The following is a 16,944-nucleotide window of genomic DNA, read 5'->3' on the forward strand; positions in this document are numbered from 1 at the left end:
AAAGTACTTTCTTTCCCAAATGGTTAAAAATGAAGAAGTAGGAGAAGCCTAATTGCAATATCAGTCTGAGTTCAATCCCTAATCCCACCAACAGTTCCAGAACCTCGATTTAATTTCTGTCCTTTCTATAGTAATATATGTAGAATAGTATAATATAACTGAACATGAAACATGTGTACTTTAATACTCACCCTCATTGATAATTAAATAAGGAAAAGCATCACTTAAATAGTGATACTTTAACATTATAAATTTCCTGATAGCACAGTTAGACCGGCAGATTTCATTTTTTTGAAAGAGATTTATACAGAAATCTATAATTTATAGAAGGCAAATATAAAGGACCTACCTAGTTTCTCTTAAAAAAGTACTTTCTTTCCCAAATGGTTAAAAACGAAGAAGTAGGAGAAGCCTTATTGCAATATCAGTCTGAGTTCAATCCCTAATCCCACCAACAGTTCCAGAACCTCGATTTAATTTCTGTCCTTTCTATAGTAATATATTTAGAATAGTATAATATAACTGAACATGAAACATGTGTACTTTAAAACTCACCCTCATTGATAATTAAATTAGGAAAAGCATCACTTAAATAATGATACTTTAACATTATACTCTTCCTGATAGCACAGTTAGAGTGGCAGATTTCATTTATTTGAAAGCGATTTTTAAAGAAAACTATAATTTATAGAAGGCAAATATAAAGGACCTACCTAGTTTCTCTTTAAAAAGTACTTTCTTTCCCAAATGGTTAAACTGAAAAAGTAGGAGAACTCTTATTGCAATATCGTTCTGAGTTCAATCCCTAATCCCACCAACAGTTCCAGAACCTCAATTTAATTTCTGTCCTTTCTATAGTAATATATTTAGAATAGTATAATATAACTGAACATGAAACATGTGTACTTTAATACTCACCCTCATTGATAATTAAATAAGGAAAGGCATCACTTAAAGAGTGATACTTTAACATTATAAACTTCCTGATAGCACAGTTAGAGTGGCAGATTTCATTTTTTTGATAGAGATTTATACAGAAATCTATAATTTATAGAAGGCAAATATAAAGGACCTACCTAGTTTCTCTTAAAAAAGTACTTTCTTTCCCAAATGGTTAAAAACGAAGAAGTAGGAGAAGCCTTATTGCAATATCAGTCTGAGTTCAATCCCTAATCCCACCAACAGTTCCAGAACCTCAATTTAATTTCTGTCCTTTCTATAGTAATATATTTAGAATAGTATAATATAACTGAACATGAAACATGTGTACTTTAATACTCACCCTCTTTGATAATTAAATAAGGAATAATTAAGCAATTACATTGCAGTATTCTGGAACTGTTGTTAAATTTGGGGGTTGATCTCAGACTGATTTTGCAACTAGGCCATTCGAGTTTATGCATCAAACATTAATTTTGAACATCTGAGACCACAAGCCCAAAAATCAAAATGTCCTATTTTATTAGCAATAATATACTGTTGTCAGCTACTTTTTGAAATAATTTATATAGGTTTGTTACTAAGAATTTGAGCTTTCTTAGTTCTGTTTGGTCTCCCAAAATATAAAGTCACAATATGTCCTGATGTCACTATAACTGACCAAATTGGAGCTTTAGATGATCAAAGTTCCCTTTTGAGCATGCTCACAGCTTACATCTATGCGAACTCTGCAATCAAGCCCAGATTAATAACTCCAAAGCATCACCATAAATATACATATTAATTTTTTATCCTATAAGACAACATATATAGTACAAACACCTATACTTTTTGACTACAATGTGAATGTTTTTCAAGTCTTGAACGCAATTGGGGGAATAGCTCAGAGGTAGAGCATTTGATTGCAGATTGAGAGGTTCCTGGTTCAAATCCAGGTGCCCCCTTTACCTAGCTTTTAATGTGTAAAGGTACTGAATCAATTTGCAGTTTACAGCTAGTTTGAAAGTCAAGTACAGGAAAAGCTAACACAAGTAAGAGCAAGAAAACAAAAAAAGTTAAACTTTAACATTATATACTTCCTGATAGCACAGTTAGAGTGGTAGATTTCATTTATTTGATAGAGATTTATACAGAAATCTATAATTTATAGAAGGCAAATATAAAGGACCTACCTAGTTTCTCTTAAAAAAGTACTTTCTTTCCCAAATGGTTAAAAATGAAGAAGTAGGAGAAGCCTAATTGCAATATCAGTCTGAGTTGAATCCCTAATCCCACCAACAGTTCCAGAACCTCGATTTAATTTCTGTCCTTTCTATAGTAATATATGTAGAATAGTATAATATAACTGAACATGAAACATGTGTACTTTAAAACTCACCCTCATTGATAATTAAATTAGGAAAAGCATCACTTAAATAATGATACTTTAACATTATACTCTTCCTGATAGCACAGTTAGAGTGGCAGATTTCATTTATTTGAAAGCGATTTTTAAAGAAAACTATAATTTATAGAAGGCAAATATAAAGGACCTACCTAGTTTCTCTTTAAAAAGTACTTTCTTTCCCAAATGGTTAAACTGAAAAAGTAGGAGAACTCTTATTGCAATATCAGTCTGAGTTCAATCCCTAATCCCACCAACAGTTCCAGAACCTCAATTTAATTTCTGTCCTTTCTATAGTAATATATTTAGAATAGTATAATATAACTGAACATGAAACATGTGTACTTTAATACTCACCCTCTCTGATAATTAAATAAGGAATTATTAGGCAATTGTATTGCAGTGTTCTGGAACTGTTGTTGTAATTGGGGGTTAATCTCAGACTAATTTTGCAACTAGGCCATTCGAGTTTATGCATCAAACATTAATTTTGAACATCTGAGCCCTCAAGCCCAAAAATCAAAATGTCCTATTTTATTAGCAATAATATACTGTTGTCAGCTACTTTTTGAAATAATTTATATAGGTTTATTGCTAAGAATTTGTATTTTCTTAGTTCTGTTTGGCCTCCCAAAATTTAAAGTCACAATATGTCCTGATGTCACTATTACTGACGAAATTGGAGCTTTAGATGATCAAAGTTCCTTTTTGAGCATGCTCACAGCTTACACCTATGTGAACTCTGCAATCAAGCCCAGATTAATAACTCCAAAGCATCACCATAAATATACATATTAATTTTTTATCCTATAAGACAACATATATAGTACAAACACCTATACTTTCTGACTGCAATGTGAATGTTTTTAAAATCTTGTACGCAATTGGGGGTATAGCTCAGTGGTAGAGCATTCAACTGCAGATCGAGAGGTCCCTGGTTCAAATCCAGGTGCCCCCTTTACCTAGCTTTTAATGTGTAAAGGTACTGAATCAATTTGCAGTTTACAGCTAGTTTGAAAGTCAAGTACAGGAAAAGCTAACACAAGTAAGAGCAAGAAAACAAAAAAAGTGAAACTTTAACATTATATACTTCCTGATAGCACAGTTAGAGTGGTAGATTTCATTTATTTGATAGAGATTTATACAGAAATCTATAATTTATAGAAGGAAAATATAAAGGACCTACCTAGTTTCTCTTAAAAAAGTACTTTCTTTCCCAAATGGTTAAAAATGAAGAAGTAGGAGAAGCCTAATTGCAATATCAGTCTGAGTTCAATCCCTAATCCCACCAACAGTTCCAGAACCTCGATTTAATTTCTGTCCTTTCTATAGTAATATATGTAGAATAGTATAATATAACTGAACATGAAACATGTGTACTTTAATACTCACCCTCATTGATAATTAAATAAGGAAAAGCATCACTTAAATAGTGATACTTTAACATTATAAATTTCCTGATAGCACAGTTAGACCGGCAGATTTCATTTTTTTGAAAGAGATTTATACAGAAATCTATAATTTATAGAAGGCAAATATAAAGGACCTACCTAGTTTCTCTTAAAAAAGTACTTTCTTTCCCAAATGGTTAAAAACGAAGAAGTAGGAGAAGCCTTATTGCAATATCAGTCTGAGTTCAATCCCTAATCCCACCAACAGTTCCAGAACCTCGATTTAATTTCTGTCCTTTCTATAGTAATATATTTAGAATAGTATAATATAACTGAACATGAAACATGTGTACTTTAAAACTCACCCTCATTGATAATTAAATTAGGAAAAGCATCACTTAAATAATGATACTTTAACATTATACTCTTCCTGATAGCACAGTTAGAGTGGCAGATTTCATTTATTTGAAAGCGATTTTTAAAGAAAACTATAATTTATAGAAGGCAAATATAAAGGACCTACCTAGTTTCTCTTTAAAAAGTACTTTCTTTCCCAAATGGTTAAACTGAAAAAGTAGGAGAACTCTTATTGCAATATCAGTCTGAGTTCAATCCCTAATCCCACCAACAGTTCCAGAACCTCAATTTAATTTCTGTCCTTTCTATAGTAATATATTTAGAATAGTATAATATAACTGAACATGAAACATGTGTACTTTAATACTCACCCTCTTTGATAATTAAATAAGGAATAATTAAGCAATTACATTGCAGTATTCTGGAACTGTTGTTAAATTTGGGGGTTGATCTCAGACTGATTTTGCAACTAGGCCATTCGAGTTAATGCATCAAACATTAATTTTGAACATCTGAGACCACAAGCCCAAAAATCAAAATGTCCTATTTTATTAGCAATAATATACTGTTGTCAGCTACTTTTTGAAATAATTTATATAGGTTTGTTACTAAGAATTTGAGCTTTCTTAGTTCTGTTTGGTCTCCCAAAATATAAAGTCACAATATGTCCTGATGTCACTATAACTGACCAAATTGGAGCTTTAGATGATCAAAGTTCCCTTTTGAGCATGCTCACAGCTTACATCTATGCAAACTCTGCAATCAAGCCCAGATTAATAACTCCAAAGCATCACCATAAATATACATATTAATTTTTTATCCTATAAGACAACATATATAGTACAAACACCTATACTTTTTGACTACAATGTGAATGTTTTTCAAATCTTGAACGCAATTGGGGGAATAGCTCAGAGGTAGAGCATTTGATTGCAGATTGAGAGGTTCCTGGTTCAAATCCAGGTGCCCCCTTTACCTAGCTTTTAATGTGTAAAGGTACTGAATCAATTTGCAGTTTACAGCTAGTTTGAAACTCAAGTACAGGAAAAGCTAACACAAGTAAGAGCAAGAAATAAAAAAAGTGAATCTTTAACATTATATACTTCCTGATAGCACAGTTAGAGTGGTAGATTTCATTTTTTTGACAGAGATTTTAACAGAAATCTATAATTTATAGAAGGCAAATATAAAGTACCTACCTAGTTTCTCTTAAAATAGTACTCTCTATCCGAAATGGTTAAAAATGAAGAAGTAGGAGAAGCCTTATTGCAATATCAGTCTGAGTTCAATCCCTAATCCCACCAACAGTTCCAGAACCTCAATTTAATTTCTGTCCTTTCTATAGTAATATATTTAGAATAGTATAATATAACTGAACATGAAACATGTGTACTTTAATACTCACCCTCATTGATAATTAAATAAGGAAAAGCATCCCTTAAATAGTGATACTTTAACATTATAAACTTCCTGATTGCACAGTTAGATTGGCAGTTTTTATTTTTTTTATAGAGATTTTTACAGAAATCTATAATTTATAGAAGGCAAATATAAAGGACCTACCTAGTTTCTCTTAAAAAAGTACTTTCTTTCCCAAATGGTTAAACTGAAGAAGTAGGAGAAGCCTTATTGCAATATCAGTCTGAGTTCAATCCCTAATCCCACCATCAGTTCCAGAACCTCAATTTAATTTCTGTCCTTTCTATAGTAATATATTTAGAATAGTATAATATAACTGAACATGAAACATGTGTACTTTAATACTCACCCTCTTTGATAATTAAATAAGGAATTATTAAGCAATTATATTGCAGTGTTCTGGAACTGTTGTTATAATTGGGGGTTAATCTCAGACTAATTTTGCAACTAGGCCATTCGAGTTTATGCATCAAACATTATTTTTGAACACCTGAGCCCACAAGCCCAAAAATCAAAATGTCCTATTTTATTAGCAATAATATACTGTTGTCAGCTACTTTTTGAAATAATTTATATAGGTTTATTGCTAAGAATTTGTATTTTCTTAGTTCTGTTTGGCCTCCCAAAATTTAAAGTCACAATATTTCCTGATGTCACTATTACTGACGAAATTGGAGCTTTAGATGATCAAAGTTCCTTTTTGAGCATGCTCACAGCTTACACCTATGTGAACTCTGCAATCAAGCCCAGATTAATAACTCCAAAGCATCACCATAAATATACACATTAATTTTTTATCCTATAAGACAACATATATAGTACAAACACCTATACTTTCTGACTGCAATGTGAATGTTTTTAAAATCTTGTACGCAATAGGGGGTATAGCTCAGTGGTAGAGCATTCGACTGCAGATCGAGAGGTCCATGGTTCAAATCCAGGTGCCCCCTTTACCTAGCTTTTAATGTGTAAAGGTACTGAATCAATTTGCAGTTTACAGCTAGTTTGAAACTCAAGTACAGGAAAAGCTAACACAAGTAAGAGCAAGAAAACAAAAAAAGGGAAACTTTAACATTATATACTTCCTGATAGCACAGTTATAGTGGTAGATTTCATTTTTTTAATAGAGATTTTAACAGAAATCTATAATTTATAGAAAGCAAATATAAAGTACCTACCTAGTTTTTCTTAAAATAGTACTCTCTTTCCGAAATGGTTAAAAATGAAGAAGTAGGAGAAGCCTTATTGCAATATCGTTCTGAGTTCAATCCCTAATCCCACCAACAGTTCCAGAACCTCAATTTAATTTCTGTCCTTTCTATAGTAATATATTTAGAATAGTATAATATAACTGAACATGAAACATGTGTACTTTAATACTCACCCTCATTGATAATTAAATAAGGAAAGGCATCACTTAAAGAGTGATACTTTAACATTATAAACTTCCTGATAGCACAGTTAGAGTGGCAGATTTCATTTTTTTGATAGAGATTTATACAGAAATCTATAATTTATAGAAGGCAAATATAAAGGACCTACCTAGTTTCTCTTAAAAAAGTACTTTCTTTCCCAAATGGTTAAAAACGAAGAAGTAGGAGAAGCCTTATTGCAATATCAGTCTGAGTTCAATCCCTAATCCCACCAACATTTCCAGAACCTCAATTTAATTTCTGTCCTTTCTATAGTAATATATTTAGAATAGTATAATATAACTGAACATGAAACATGTGTACTTTAATACTCACCCTCTTTGATAATTAAATAAGGAATAATTAAGCAATTACATTGCAGTATTCTGGAACTGTTGTTAAATTTGGGGGTTGATCTCAGACTGATTTTGCAACTAGGCCATTCGAGTTTATGCATCAAACATTAATTTTGAACATCTGAGACCACAAGCCCAAAAATCAAAATGTCCTATTTTATTAGCAATAATATACTGTTGTCAGCTACTTTTTGAAATAATTTATATAGGTTTGTTACTAAGAATTTGAGCTTTCTTAGTTCTGTTTGGTCTCCCAAAATATAAAGTCACAATATGTCCTGATGTCACTATAACTGACCAAATTGGAGCTTTAGATGATCAAAGTTCCCTTTTGAGCATGCTCACAGCTTACATCTAAGCGAACTCTGCAATCAAGCCCAGATTAATAACTCCAAAGCATCACCATAAATATACATATTAATTTTTTATCCTATAAGACAACATATATAGTACAAACACCTATACTTTCTGACTGCAATGTGAATGTTTTTAAAATCTTGAACGCAATTGGGGGTATAGCTCAGTGGTAGAGCATTCAACTGCAGATCGAGAGGTCCCTGGTTCAAATCCAGGTGCCCCCTTTACCTAGCTTTTAATGTGTAAAGGTACTGAATCAATTTGCAGTTTACAGCTAGTTTGAAAATCAAGTACAGGAAAAGCTAACACAAGTAAGAGCAAGAAAACAAAAAAAGTGAAACTTTAACATTATATACTTCCTGATAGCACAGTTAGAGTGGTAGATTTCATTTATTTGATAGAGATTTATACAGAAATCTATAATTTATAGAAGGCAAATATAAAGGACCTACCTAGTTTCTCTTAAAAAAGTACTTTCTTTCCCAAATGGTTAAAAATGAAGAAGTAGGAGAAGCCTAATTGCAATATCAGTCTGAGTTCAATCCCTAATCCCACCAACAGTTCCAGAACCTCGATTTAATTTCTGTCCTTTCTATAGTAATATATGTAGAATAGTATAATATAACTGAACATGAAACATGTGTACTTTAATACTCACCCTCATTGATAATTAAATAAGGAAAAGCATCACTTAAATAGTGATACTTTAACATTATAAACTTCCTGATAGCACAGTTAGACCGGCAGATTTCATTTTTTTGAAAGAGATTTATACAGAAATCTATAATTTATAGAAGGCAAATATAAAGGACCTACCTAGTTTCTCTTAAAAAAGTACTTTCTTTCCCAAATGGTTAAAAACGAAGAAGTAGGAGAAGCCTTTTTGCAATATCAGTCTGAGTTCAATCCCTAATCCCACCAACAGTTCCAGAACCTCGATTTAATTTCTGTCCTTTCTATAGTAATATATTTAGAATAGTATAATATAACTGAACATGAAACATGTGTACTTTAAAACTCACCCTCATTGATAATTAAATTAGGAAAAGCATCACTTAAATAATGATACTTTAACATTATTCTCTTCCTGATAGCACAGTTAGAGTGGCAGATTTCATTTATTTGAAAGCGATTTTTAAAGAAAACTATAATTTATAGAAGGCAAATATAAAGGACCTACCTAGTTTCTCTTTAAAAAGTACTTTCTTTCCCAAATGGTTAAACTGAAAAAGTAGGAGAACTCATATTGCAATATCAGTCTGAGTTCAATCCCTAATCCCACCAACAGTTCCAGAACCTCAATTTAATTTCTGTCCTTTCTATAGTAATATATTTAGAATAGTATAATATAACTGAACATGAAACATGTGTACTTTAATACTCACCCTCTCTGATAATTAAATAAGGAATTATTAGGCAATTGTATTGCAGTGTTCTGGAACTGTTGTTGTAATTGGGGGTTAATCTCAGACTAATTTTGCAACTAGGCCATTCGAGTTTATGCATCAAACATTAATTTTGAACATCTGAGCCCTCAAGCCCAAAAATCAAAATGTCCTATTTTATTAGCAATAATATACTGTTGTCAGCTACTTTTTGAAATAATTTATATAGGTTTATTGCTAAGAATTTGTATTTTCTTAGTTCTGTTTGGCCTCCCAAAATTTAAAGTCACAATATGTCCTGATGTCACTATAACTGACCAAATTGGAGCATTAGATGATCAAAGTTCCCTTTTGAGCATGCTCACAGCTTACATCTATGCGAACTCTGCAATCAAGCCCAGATTAATAACTCCAAAGCATCACCATAAATATACATATTAATTTTTTATCCTATAAGACAACATATATAGTACAAACACCTATACTTTCTGACTGCAATGTGAATGTTTTTAAAATCTTGAACGCAATTGGGGGTATAGCTCAGTGGTAGAGCATTCAACTGCAGATCAAGAGGTCCCTGGTTCAAATCCAGGTGCCCCGTTTACCTAGCTTTTAATGTGTAAAGGTACTGAATCAATTTGCAGTTTACAGCTAGTTTGAAAATCAAGTACAGGAAAAGCTAACACAAGTAAGAGCAAGAAAACAAAAAAAGTGAAACTTTAACATTATATACTTCCTGATAGCACAGTTAGAGTGGTAGATTTCATTTATTTGATAGAGATTTATACAGAAATCTATAATTTATAGAAGGCAAATATAAAGGACCTACCTAGTTTCTCTTAAAAAAGTACTTTCTTTCCCAAATGGTTAAAAATGAAGAAGTAGGAGAAGCCTAATTGCAATATCAGTCTGAGTTCAATCCCTAATCCCACCAACAGTTCCAGAACCTCGATTTAATTTCTGTCCTTTCTATAGTAATATATGTAGAATAGTATAATATAACTGAACATGAAACATGTGTACTTTAATACTCACCCTCATTGATAATTAAATAAGGAAAAGCATCACTTAAATAGTGATACTTTAACATTATAAACTTCCTGATAGCACAGTTAGACCGGCAGATTTCATTTTTTTGAAAGAGATTTATACAGAAATCTATAATTTATAGAAGGCAAATATAAAGGACCTACCTAGTTTCTCTTAAAAAAGTACTTTCTTTCCCAAATGGTTAAAAACGAAGAAGTAGGAGAAGCCTTTTTGCAATATCAGTCTGAGTTCAATCCCTAATCCCACCAACAGTTCCAGAACCTCGATTTAATTTCTGTCCTTTCTATAGTAATATATTTAGAATAGTATAATATAACTGAACATGAAACATGTGTACTTTAAAACTCACCCTCATTGATAATTAAATTAGGAAAAGCATCACTTAAATAATGATACTTTAACATTATTCTCTTCCTGATAGCACAGTTAGAGTGGCAGATTTCATTTATTTGAAAGCGATTTTTAAAGAAAACTATAATTTATAGAAGGCAAATATAAAGGACCTACCTAGTTTCTCTTTAAAAAGTACTTTCTTTCCCAAATGGTTAAACTGAAAAAGTAGGAGAACTCTTATTGCAATATCAGTCTGAGTTCAATCCCTAATCCCACCAACAGTTCCAGAACCTCAATTTAATTTCTGTCCTTTCTATAGTAATATATTTAGAATAGTATAATATAACTGAACATGAAACATGTGTACTTTAATACTCACCCTCTCTGATAATTAAATAAGGAATTATTAGGCAATTGTATTGCAGTGTTCTGGAACTGTTGTTGTAATTGGGGGTTAATCTCAGACTAATTTTGCAACTAGGCCATTCGAGTTTATGCATCAAACATTAATTTTGAACATCTGAGCCCTCAAGCCCAAAAATCAAAATGTCCTATTTTATTAGCAATAATATACTGTTGTCAGCTACTTTTTGAAATAATTTATATAGGTTTATTGCTAAGAATTTGTATTTTCTTAGTTCTGTTTGGCCTCCCAAAATTTAAAGTCACAATATGTCCTGATGTCACTATTACTGACGAAATTGGAGCTTTAGATGATCAAAGTTCCTTTTTGAGCATGCTCACAGCTTACACCTATGTGAACTCTGCAATCAAGCCCAGATTAATAACTCCAAAGCATCACCATAAATATACATATTAATTTTTTATCCTATAAGACAACATATATAGTACAAACACCTATACTTTCTGACTGCAATGTGAATGTTTTTAAAATCTTGAACGCAATTGGGGGTATAGCTCAGTGGTAGAGCATTCAACTGCAGATCGAGAGGTCCCTGGTTCAAATCCAGGTGCCCCCTTTACCTAGCTTTTAATGTGTAAAGATACTGAATCAATTTGCAGTTTACAGCTAGTTTGAAAGTCAAGTACAGGAAAAGCTAACACAAGTAAGAGCAAGAAAACAAAAAAAGTGAAACTTTAACATTATATACTTCCTGATAGCACAGTTAGAGTGGTAGATTTCATTTATTTGATAGAGATTTATACAGAAATCTATAATTTATAGAAGGCAAATATAAAGGACCTACCTAGTTTCTCTTAAAAAAGTACTTTCTTTCCCAAATGGTTAAAAATGAAGAAGTAGGAGAAGCCTAATTGCAATATCAGTCTGAGTTCAATCCCTAATCCCACCAACAGTTCCAGAACCTCGATTTAATTTCTGTCCTTTCTATAGTAATATATGTAGAATAGTATAATATAACTGAACATGAAACATGTGTACTTTAATACTCACCCTCATTGATAATTAAATAAGGAAAAGCATCACTTAAATAGTGATACTTTAACATTATAAATTTCCTGATAGCACAGTTAGACCGGCAGATTTCATTTTTTTGAAAGAGATTTATACAGAAATCTATAATTTATAGAAGGCAAATATAAAGGACCTACCTAGTTTCTCTTAAAAAAGTACTTTCTTTCCCAAATGGTTAAAAACGAAGAAGTAGGAGAAGCCTTATTGCAATATCAGTCTGAGTTCAATCCCTAATCCCACCAACAGTTCCAGAACCTCGATTTAATTTCTGTCCTTTCTATAGTAATATATTTAGAATAGTATAATATAACTGAACATGAAACATGTGTACTTTAAAACTCACCCTCATTGATAATTAAATTAGGAAAAGCATCACTTAAATAATGATACTTTAACATTATACTCTTCCTGATAGCACAGTTAGAGTGGCAGATTTCATTTATTTGAAAGCGATTTTTAAAGAAAACTATAATTTATAGAAGGCAAATATAAAGGACCTACCTAGTTTCTCTTTAAAAAGTACTTTCTTTCCCAAATGGTTAAACTGAAAAAGTAGGAGAACTCTTATTGCAATATCAGTCTGAGTTCAATCCCTAATCCCACCAACAGTTCCAGAACCTCAATTTAATTTCTGTCCTTTCTATAGTAATATATTTAGAATAGTATAATATAACTGAACATGAAACATGTGTACTTTAATACTCACCCTCTTTGATAATTAAATAAGGAATAATTAAGCAATTACATTGCAGTATTCTGGAACTGTTGTTAAATTTGGGGGTTGATCTCAGACTGATTTTGCAACTAGGCCATTCGAGTTTATGCATCAAACATTAATTTTGAACATCTGAGACCACAAGCCCAAAAATCAAAATGTCCTATTTTATTAGCAATAATATACTGTTGTCAGCTACTTTTTGAAATAATTTATATAGGTTTGTTACTAAGAATTTGAGCTTTCTTAGTTCTGTTTGGTCTCCCAAAATATAAAGTCACAATATGTCCTGATGTCACTATAACTGACCAAATTGGAGCATTAGATGATCAAAGTTCCCTTTTGAGCATGCTCACAGCTTACATCTATGCGAACTCTGCAATCAAGCCCAGATTAATAACTCCAAAGCATCACCATAAATATACATATTAATTTTTTATCCTATAAGACAACATATATAGTACAAACACCTATACTTTTTGACTACAATGTGAATGTTTTTCAAATCTTGAACGCAATTGGGGGAATAGCTCAGAGGTAGAGCATTTGATTGCAGATTGAGAGGTTCCTGGTTCAAATCCAGGTGCCCCCTTTACCTAGCTTTTAATGTGTAAAGGTACTGAATCAATTTGCAGTTTACAGCTAGTTTGAAACTCAAGTACAGGAAAAGCTAACACAAGTAAGAGCAAGAAATAAAAAAAAGTGAATCTTTAACATTATATACTTCCTGATAGCACAGTTAGAGTGGTAGATTTCATTTTTTTGACAGAGATTTTAACAGAAATCTATAATTTATAGAAGGCAAATATAAAGTACCTACCTAGTTTCTCTTAAAATAGTACTCTCTATCCGAAATGGTTAAAAATGAAGAAGTAGGAGAAGCCTTATTGCAATATCAGTCTGAGTTCAATCCCTAATCCCACCAACAGTTCCAGAACCTCAATTTAATTTCTGTCCTTTCTATAGTAATATATTTAGAATAGTATAATATAACTGAACATGAAACATGTGTACTTTAATACTCACCCTCATTGATAATTAAATAAGGAAAAGCATCACTTAAATAGTGATACTTTAACATTATAAACTTCCTGATTGCACAGTTAGATTGGCAGTTTTTATTTTTTTTATAGAGATTTTTACAGAAATCTATAATTTATAGAAGGCAAATATAAAGGACCTACCTAGTTTCTCTTAAAAAAGTACTTTCTTTCCCAAATGGTTAAACTGAAGAAGTAGGAGAAGCCTTATTGCAATATCAGTCTGAGTTCAATCCCTAATCCCACCATCAGTTCCAGAACCTCAATTTAATTTCTGTCCTTTCTATAGTAATATATTTAGAATAGTATAATATAACTGAACATGAAACATGTGTACTTTAATACTCACCCTCTTTGATAATTAAATAAGGAATTATTAAGCAATTATATTGCAGTGTTCTGGAACTGTTGTTATAATTGGGGGTTAATCTCAGACTAATTTTGCAACTAGGCCATTCGAGTTTATGCATCAAACATTATTTTTGAACACCTGAGCCCACAAGCCCAAAAATCAAAATGTCCAATTTTATTAGCAATAATATACTGTTGTCAGCTACTTTTTGAAATAATTTATATAGGTTTGTTACTAAGAATTTGAGCTTTCTTAGTTCTGTTTGGTCTCCCAAAATATAAAGTCACAATATGTCCTGATGTCACTATAACTGACCAAATTGGAGCTTTAGATGATCAAATTTCCCTTTTGAGCATGCTCACAGCTTACATCTAAGCGAACTCTGCAATCAAGCCCAGATTAATAACTCCAAAGCATCACCATAAATATACATATTAATTTTTTATCCTATAAGACAACATATATAGTACAAACACCTATACTTTCTGACTGCAATGTGAATGTTTTTAAAATCTTGTACGCAATTGGGGGTATAGCTCAGTGGTAGAGCATTCAACTGCAGATCGAGAGGTCCCTGGTTCAAATCCAGGTGCCCCCTTTACCTAGCTTTTAATGTGTAAAGGTACTGAATCAATTTGCAGTTTACAGCTAGTTTGAAAGTCAAGTACAGGAAAAGCTAACACAAGTAAGAGCAAGAAAACAAAAAAAGTGAAACTTTAACATTATATACTTCCTGATAGCACAGTTAGAGTGGTAGATTTCATTTATTTGATAGAGATTTATACAGAAATCTATAATTTATAGAAGGCAAATATAAAGGACCTACCTAGTTTCTCTTAAAAAAGTACTTTCTTTCCCAAATGGTTAAAAATGAAGAAGTAGGAGAAGCCTAATTGCAATATCAGTCTGAGTTCAATCCCTAATCCCACCAACAGTTCCAGAACCTCGATTTAATTTCTGTCCTTTCTATAGTAATATATGTAGAATAGTATAATATAACTGAACATGAAACATGTGTACTTTAATACTCACCCTCATTGATAATTAAATAAGGAAAAGCATCACTTAAATAGTGATACTTTAACATTATAAACTTCCTGATAGCACAGTTAGACCGGCAGATTTCATTTTTTTGAAAGAGATTTATACAGAAATCTATAATTTATAGAAGGCAAATATAAAGGACCTACCTAGTTTCTCTTAAAAAAGTACTTTCTTTCCCAAATGGTTAAAAACGAAGAAGTAGGAGAAGCCTTTTTGCAATATCAGTCTGAGTTCAATCCCTAATCCCACCAACAGTTCCAGAACCTCGATTTAATTTCTGTCCTTTCTATAGTAATATATTTAGAATAGTATAATATAACTGAACATGAAACATGTGTACTTTAATACTCACCCTCATTGATAATTAAATTAGGAAAAGCATCACTTAAATAATGATACTTTAACATTATACTCTTCCTGATAGCACAGTTAGAGTGGCAGATTTCATTTATTTGAAAGCGATTTTTAAAGAAAACTATAATTTATAGAAGGCAAATATAAAGGACCTACCTAGTTTCTCTTTAAAAAGTACTTTCTTTCCCAAATGGTTAAACTGAAAAAGTAGGAGAACTCTTATTGCAATATCAGTCTGAGTTCAATCCCTAATCCCACCAACAGTTCCAGAACCTCAATTTAATTTCTGTCCTTTCTATAGTAATATATTTAGAATAGTATAATATAACTGAACATGAAACATGTGTACTTTAATACTCACCCTCTCTGATAATTAAATAAGGAATTATTAGGCAATTGTATTGCAGTGTTCTGGAACTGTTGTTGTAATTGGGGGTTAATCTCAGACTAATTTTGCAACTAGGCCATTCGAGTTTATGCATCAAACATTAATTTTGAACATCTGAGCCCTCAAGCCCAAAAATCAAAATGTCCTATTTTATTAGCAATAATATACTGTTGTCAGCTACTTTTTGAAATAATTTATATAGGTTTATTGCTAAGAATTTGTATTTTCTGATTTCTTTTTGGCCTCCCAAAATTTAAAGTCACAATATGTCCTGATGTCACTATTACTGACGAAATTGGAGCTTTAGATGATCAAAGTTCCTTTTTGAGCATGCTCACAGCTTACACCTATGTGAACTCTGCAATCAAGCCCAGATTAATAACTCCAAAGCATCACCATAAATATACATATTAATTTTTTATCCTATAAGACAACATATATAGTACAAACACCTATACTTTCTGACTGCAATGTGAATGTTTTTAAAATCTTGTACGCAATTGGGGGTATAGCTCAGTGGTAGAGCATTCAACTGCAGATCGAGAGGTCCCTGGTTCAAATCCAGGTGCCTCCTTTACCTAGCTTTTAATGTGTAAAGGTACTGAATCAATTTGCAGTTTACAGCTAGTTTGAAAGTCAAGTACAGGAAAAGCTAACACAAGTAAGAGCAAGAAAACAAAAAAAGTGAAACTTTAACATTATATACTTCCTGATAGCACAGTTAGAGTGGTAGATTTCATTTATTTGATAGAGATTTATACAGAAATCTATAATTTATAGAAGGCAAATATAAAGGACCTACCTAGTTTCTCTTAAAAAAGTACTTTCTTTCACAAATGGTTAAAAATGAAGAAGTAGGAGAAGCCTAATTGCAATATCAGTCTGAGTTCAATCCCTAATCCCACCAACAGTTCCAGAACCTCGATTTAATTTCTGTCCTTTCTATAGTAATATATGTAGAATAGTATAATATAACTGAACATGAAACATGTGTACTTTAATACTCACCCTCATTGATAATTAAATAAGGAAAAGCATCACTTAAATAGTGATACTTTAACATTATAAACTTCCTGATAGCACAGTTAGACCGGCAGATTTCATTTTTTTGAAAGAGATTTATACAGAAATCTATAATTTATAGAAGGCAAATATAAAGGACCTACCTAGTTTCTCTTAAAAAAGTACTTTCTTTCCCAAATGGTTAAAAACGAAGAAGTAGGAGAAGCCTTC

General features: G+C 31.7%; 10 non-coding genes across 10 annotated transcripts; all 10 read left to right on the forward strand.

The window, feature by feature from the left end:
* The first annotated feature begins 1,811 nt into the window (after positions 1–1,811).
* Positions 1,812–1,883, forward strand: TRNAC-GCA (transfer RNA cysteine (anticodon GCA)). Its single transcript has one exon. It is a non-coding gene; the product is annotated as a tRNA-Cys (tRNA).
* A 1,326-nt stretch (positions 1,884–3,209) lies between these two features.
* TRNAC-GCA (transfer RNA cysteine (anticodon GCA)) lies at positions 3,210–3,281 on the forward strand. Its single transcript has one exon. It is a non-coding gene; the product is annotated as a tRNA-Cys (tRNA).
* A 1,690-nt stretch (positions 3,282–4,971) lies between these two features.
* TRNAC-GCA (transfer RNA cysteine (anticodon GCA)) lies at positions 4,972–5,043 on the forward strand. Its single transcript has one exon. It is a non-coding gene; the product is annotated as a tRNA-Cys (tRNA).
* Positions 5,044–6,368: 1,325 nt separating this feature from the next.
* Positions 6,369–6,440, forward strand: TRNAC-GCA (transfer RNA cysteine (anticodon GCA)). The gene has a single exon. It is a non-coding gene; the product is annotated as a tRNA-Cys (tRNA).
* Positions 6,441–7,767: 1,327 nt separating this feature from the next.
* On the forward strand, positions 7,768–7,839 carry TRNAC-GCA (transfer RNA cysteine (anticodon GCA)). Its single transcript has one exon. It is a non-coding gene; the product is annotated as a tRNA-Cys (tRNA).
* A 1,690-nt stretch (positions 7,840–9,529) lies between these two features.
* Positions 9,530–9,601, forward strand: TRNAC-GCA (transfer RNA cysteine (anticodon GCA)). Its single transcript has one exon. It is a non-coding gene; the product is annotated as a tRNA-Cys (tRNA).
* A 1,690-nt stretch (positions 9,602–11,291) lies between these two features.
* TRNAC-GCA (transfer RNA cysteine (anticodon GCA)) lies at positions 11,292–11,363 on the forward strand. Its single transcript has one exon. It is a non-coding gene; the product is annotated as a tRNA-Cys (tRNA).
* Positions 11,364–13,053: 1,690 nt separating this feature from the next.
* Positions 13,054–13,125, forward strand: TRNAC-GCA (transfer RNA cysteine (anticodon GCA)). Its single transcript has one exon. It is a non-coding gene; the product is annotated as a tRNA-Cys (tRNA).
* A 1,326-nt stretch (positions 13,126–14,451) lies between these two features.
* On the forward strand, positions 14,452–14,523 carry TRNAC-GCA (transfer RNA cysteine (anticodon GCA)). Its single transcript has one exon. It is a non-coding gene; the product is annotated as a tRNA-Cys (tRNA).
* Positions 14,524–16,213: 1,690 nt separating this feature from the next.
* Positions 16,214–16,285, forward strand: TRNAC-GCA (transfer RNA cysteine (anticodon GCA)). The gene has a single exon. It is a non-coding gene; the product is annotated as a tRNA-Cys (tRNA).
* The last annotated feature ends 659 nt before the right edge of the window (positions 16,286–16,944 follow it).

The sequence above is a fragment of the Taudactylus pleione genome, unplaced genomic scaffold (genome assembly GCF_031769625.1).
Source record: "Taudactylus pleione unplaced genomic scaffold, aTauple2 ptg000021l, whole genome shotgun sequence".
Lineage (NCBI taxonomy): Eukaryota > Metazoa > Chordata > Amphibia > Anura > Myobatrachidae > Taudactylus > Taudactylus pleione.